The sequence below is a fragment of the Ambystoma mexicanum genome, chromosome 6p (assembly GCF_040938575.1).
Source record: "Ambystoma mexicanum isolate Mex_15411 chromosome 6p, UKY_AmexF1_1, whole genome shotgun sequence".
NCBI classification, from domain to species: domain Eukaryota; kingdom Metazoa; phylum Chordata; class Amphibia; order Caudata; family Ambystomatidae; genus Ambystoma; species Ambystoma mexicanum.
This window is the reverse complement of record NC_090935.1, coordinates 996,074,005-996,080,198: the sequence shown is the minus strand read 5'-3', so window position 1 is coordinate 996,080,198 and position 6,194 is coordinate 996,074,005.

Genomic DNA, 6,194 nt, shown 5'->3' with positions numbered 1-6,194 from the left:
TAAAGCTAGGCTTCCTCGACGTGCCGGAGTGTGTAGCCGTGTCTGGGGTCTCAGCCTGTAGTGCCAGAGCACCCTTCTTCTTTTTTCAATGGTGGTGTGGATCCTGTGTGACTTACGCCACACTGCTCAGTAGGGACAAAAGTGCCGGTGGACTGTGTACTAGGAGTGTGCGAAGGCACAATGACCATATGTCTTGGTGCAGGCATTGGCTGCAGGGTGATGTTGGCAGGGGCAACGTCATGGGCAACGTCAGTCTGATGGACCTGGACCAACACTGCCCCAGCTGGGAGACTCAGAGCTGAGGTGGATAGAGCTGCAGCTGCCCCTGCAGCCTCCCCACCCTGCCCACTTGGGGCAGCAGATGACATTGCTGCCCCAGATCCATGTGGCCTGGGGACAACAACTTGCACTGCCACACATGTTTTAGACTTGCTGACCTGGAAGTCAACCTGGGAGTCTTCCTGTGCCGGTTCAGGTGCCACAATGGGCCGGTCCAACAAGGGCTGAGCTGGGATGGTGTCAGCTACGTTTCCCACAACCATGGGGGGGTGGGGCATGGGTGTCCCTGATTGGTCCTCCACACATGGGGGTCTAGGGGCACTCTGCAAATCATGGCCACGTCCCCTACCGCGCCCACCACACCCACCTTTTGAAGGTCGGCCACCTTTGCCTCCCTTACCGCTTGGTCGCCTCCCAACCATGGCACTGATGTTGTTGTGCGTATGGGAGTAGCAGTAAACTTTTGTCCTAGGCAATTGGGGGTGAAAGGGATAGAGTACTAGATAGAATTTGTACCCTAGTGCTCTAGCAAGGCTGTCTGGGATCACTGGGGGAAGATAATGGGTCATGCAACGCACAGGCACCCCGAAAACAAAAATGAACGTGCACGCAACCCCTCGTAGACCACGTGTGTGGAATAAATGAACCTGCACTACGCTGTGGCACCCAGAAACACAAAAATAAGAGTATGCGTAATACACGCAGCCTACAATGACCTCTGAAGGGGTACGCGACACACGGGGCAAGCACAGTTGGTAAATACGTGCGCGACTCACCGTATGCCTGGAAAAAGAATGTGAAAAAGACGTGTGTGCGTGCGTTGGCAACACCCCCGCCAAAAGAAGAAGTGAACGCTGTTTGAGGGGCCAACCAAAAAATTGAATGCTGTCAGAGGTAACAGGGAGTACGAACTTGCGTGTGAACCAACAAGAAGTACAAAATTCACCCACTCGCTCTCCACGAAAAGCACATGCAAGTAAATGATGTCCTACACATACTTTTTAAACCAGCCCACACGTACAACGTCACTTACCCGTGTACGGGCTAAGGCACTTTCCACCAATTACACAAGCTGACACTCGGACGTGCAGTTTTTGCACATGTACAATGAACATGCACCCGTGTTGAGGGAAATGCCCTTGCGCGTCACGTCACAGACGCACGTAGGCCCTTTCCTCGGATTACACGCATTCACATGCGGACGTGCAGTTTTTTCGTAACGTCACAGACTCACATATGTGCTAAGGGCTTTTCCTCAAATTACACGCAGACGTGCAAGATTTTCACGTGCCAAATCACTCCGTATCAAGCTGGCCACGCAACAACACACGGAAGACCACGCTCCTGCCCTGAAGGCCGAATTACTGCCTCCCAGAGCCCTGAGCACGCTCCCACCTGCCATCTGCTGCTGCCTGCCTGCCTGCTGCCCACGTGCCATGCTATTTGGTGCCTGCACGTCAGCCAGGGTTCCAGTTGCTGTGTCCACCCCTGCTGGAACAGAAGACTCCTGACTGGGATACCATCACTCTGCAGCCCAGCCCCAGGACCCAGTTGCCCACCCACGTCTGCCTCGGGGGTCGCCATGTCGTGGCAAATACCATCTGAGACCACTGGGGACCCCCAGCCAGAGAGGCAGAGGGCCACCAGCTTCAGTGTGAAGGAAGTTGGTGTCCTGGTGGAGCATGTCCTGGGGCATTTTGATGCCCTCTTCGGAACATCACACGCCAACAAGGAAGGACGGGAGAGGATCTGGGACGATGTAGTGGTTGCCATCAACACGGAGGGGGTGGCAACCCGCGACATCAAGCACGTCAAGAAGCGCTGGGAGGACTTCAGGTCCAGGACCCTCTACAAGGCCCGGCGCCTTGCAGAGGGGGGCCAGGTCAGCATGAGTGACATCCAGATGAGGGTCCTGGAATGCGTATGTCCAGCGCTCCACACCCAGATCCTTCGGAGGAAGACCCGTCTGGAGTTGAACGGTAAGTGGCCAAGCATTGGTGTGTGAGACAGGGCATGTTGCAGTGTGCTGGTAGTCTCATACTTGCCTGTATGTGTGACATAGGCCATGTATGGATGTGTGTGTGCAGGGACATCATGGTCATGCATGTGAGACCAGTAATGTGTGAACCGCTTGGTTGGTGCATGTGTTACAATGCAACATGGCGACCTGTATGCCAAATGCACACATGAAAGCATGCCAGTCTCTGTTCTTGGACATGGAGGGGGTTTGAGGGATGGGTGCTGCTGTCATGTTCATGTATGGTGCACATGTGTGTGTGTCTGAGAAGTGTGTGTGTGACTTTGAAATGGCATGGATGCATGACACATGTCCGTGATGATGTGTAGATTCACTCATGCAGTGTGGTCACTGTTGTATGCACTGTGTCTATCCACTGTGTCTGTATTGTGCAAGCCATTATGCATGACCCTCCGGTGATATATGTGCATGGGATCAGTGTGAGCCATGATGCATGTGAGTTTGAAGGCAACATTTTGGTTAATAGAGGCCCTTGTACATGGATGCTGATGTTGATTGCAGGCACCTTGCCTGTTTCTGCATGTGTATTGCGTGCATGCACCCATGTGTTGTGGAGGGACAGGATGGAAGTGACGTTTGACACTGCCACTGATGTGTTATTGCTTCCTGTCTAGGGGAATATTGTACTGTACCCTGATGCTTGTGTTTTATGTCTCCATCTACGCAGCGTCAAGTGAAGAAGAGGGCGGAGACGGTGCGGTGGAGCCAAGCGGCGGGGATGCCTCCACCGGGCGGCGACGCAAGGCCCAGCCACCCTCCGAGGACTTGCCATCATCCGGGAGCAAGGGAACTGGTGCCACGTCTGCCACTACGGCTGTGGAGGAAAGGCAGGGTGAGAACCCCACAGGGGCTTGCAATGGCGGAAGACGGTGCGGAGACATCCAGGTTGGTGGTCTCCACAGAGGAGGAGGAGCTCGCTATGAGCCGCAAATGGGGCCTGGTGGGGGTAGTACCACTGGTGCAAGTGGTGCAGTCCAGGGCTAGGGTCAGGAGGCAGCACAGGTCACCGCGGAGGTGCCTGTGCATGTCGCTGTCCTTGACCCTGTGACTGCACCACCATGCACCAGCAGGGATGCCCCGTCCCAGGCCCGTCCGCAGGTAGGGGAGAGTGCCATGTCATCTGCCTCTCCACTACCTGCGGACGAGGGGTCCCATGAACGTATGGGCTCCGTCCTGATTGGTGTCGCGTTGCGCACACGTGACATTCGTGATGACGAGCGTTCTTCTTGGGCAGAGAACGCATGCCATCACAAACAGCAGCGTCGTCACGTGGCACTGTTGGGAGGGGCCCTGGTTGGTGGGTTCCTACATGTGACGCGTACTCTGGCGGACCTCTCCTCCTCTGTGGAGACTATGCGCCAGTCGTTCTCCCTGCCGTCTTCCGGCCCAGATTCCACCAGGCCCCCTGTGGACCTGGCCTGACCAACACAGCCAGCTTGATGGAGATCCCATCCCTGCCACAGTCGGGAGTCGGCGGTCCAGCAGGGGTGGACACCACAACTGGAGACCAGCTGATGGAGGATGTGCAGGCATCATCGGAGAGGGCACATGGACAGCGGCAGCAGGCGCAGGCTCTAGGAGGGAGCAATGATGGCTCGGCCCATCAACATCAGGGGGGCAGGCATCGGCCAGAGGGCAGGAGGACCCTGGAATGGGTGTGTCTTCTGTGTGGCTGCGGTTGGGCCAGCGTATAGGTGCGGAGCGGCAGCGGGCAGGAAGAGGCGCGGCTCATCATGGTCAGGGCCGAGTTCTCCATGCGTCGGGCGTTGAGGCGGGCAGAGTGCCTCGAGGCGACTCGCAGGGAGTTGGAACAGGCCATGAGTGCCTCCCTGCGAGACCTCGGGGCCAGGACAGAGGCCCGCCTCCAGCAAATAGACATGGAGTTCGATGATGCCCTGGCCGAAAACATCACTGAGTGAGCCGCAGGACTTGCCCGCCGCCATTGTAAATAGTTTATAGTGTTAGGTTTCCTTTTCTTTTTTTTATTTTGGGGCTTTTGGACTATGCCCCACACTTTTGTATATAGTTTTTTTGTTACGTAGGTTATTATATAGGTTTCATTTATTTCGTTGGGCTCATGGACCCTTGAAAATTGGATTGTACATAGTTGGACGTTGGATTTATTTGGACATTTTAATTTCATTTCACCATGGATCAATGGATTTACCTTTTTGCGTTTCATTTGGATTTGGTTTGGTGGACAGAGAGTTTTGGCCATTTTTCTTTTGGATTACTTTGAATTTTTTGAGGATTTTTTTTTTTTAATTGGACATGCATTTCATTTCATGTTTGCCATTATTTTATGCTTTAATTACTTTAAATTGATTTTAACGTTAATACATTTTGATTTTTTACTTCAATGTGTGGGATTCCCTCATTGGGTTCATGCATGTCGATATGTGGGTTTACTCAATCAATGGCAACCAGTGTGTGTGTGTGTGTGTGTGTGACGGACATGTGTTGATGTACATAGTTGACTTTTCGTTTGTGTCATGAGATGGGCATGTCACTGCTGGGTGGGTGAGTGGGTGGGGGACATGAGTGGGACATGAGTGGGGGCCTGCTGCCAGGTGCCCCTCACTGCTGGGGGGTGGGGGTGCTGGGGGACATGAGTGGGGGCCTGCTGGCAGGTGCCCCTCAATGCTGGGGGGTGGGGGTGCTGGGGGACATGAGTGGGGGCCTGCTGGCAGGTGCCCCTCACTGCTGGGGGGTGGGTGGGGGTGCTGGGGGACATGAGTGGGGGCCTGCTGGCAGGTGACCCCCACTGCTGGGGGTGGGGGTGCTGGGGGATATGAGTGGGACTTGAGTGGGGGCCTGCTGGCAGGTGCCCCTCACTGCTGGGGGTTGGGGGTGCTGGGGGACATGAGTGGGACATGAGTGGGGGCCTGCTGGCAGGTGCCCTTCACTGCTGGGGGTGGGGATGCTGGGGGACATGAGTGGGACATGAGTGGAGGCCTTCTGGCAGGTGCCCCTCACTGCTGGGGGTTGGGGTGCTGGGGGGCATGAGTAGGGACCTGCTGGCAGGTGCCCCTCACTGCTGGGGGTTGGGGGTGCTGGGGGACATGAGTGGGGGCCTGCTGGCAGGTGCCCCTCACTGCTGGGGGGTGGGGGTGCTGGGGGACATGAGTGGGACATGAGTGGGGGCCTGCTGGCAGGTGCCCCTCACTGCTGGGGGGTGGGGGTGCTGGCGGACATGAGTGGGGGCCTGCTGGCAGGTGCCCCTCACTTCTGGGGGGTGGGGGTGCTGGGGGACATGAGTGGGGGCCTGCTGGCAGGTGCCCCTCACTGCTGGGGGGTGGGGGTGCTGGGGGACATGAGTTGGTGATCGCTAGTGCAAGGTGACATGTGGCCTGGCTGGGGGCATGCTCATGGTGGATGGACTGCCTGCGGGACATGACCAGGTGTGCTAGGTAGTCCCCTGTGGTGTGGGTTGCCTGCAGGGTTCGTGGAGGGTGTAGAGGGCACACCTGTGAGAACCCACACTGCCAATTGACGTGTGGGACTCCCCGCGCACCCCCCTGGATACACGTACCCCGCTCTGACAGCAAAAGCATGTGTGGAACTTCCCCCGTACCGCGTTATACACGTACCCCGCTCGCACAGGCCCAATCGCGTGGAAACTTCCCGCGCACCCCAGTAATCCACGTACCCGGCTCGCACAGGCCCAATCGTGTGTGAAACTTCACGCGCACCTCAGTAATCCAAGTAGCCTGCACGCACAGGGCCTGCCGCATGTGAAACTTCCTGCGCACCCCCCAAATCCACATACCCCGCACGCACAGGGCCAATCGCGTGTGAAACTTCCCACGCACCCCACTAATCCACGTACCCCGCTCGCACAGGCCCAATCGCGTGTGATACTTCCCGCGCACCCTAG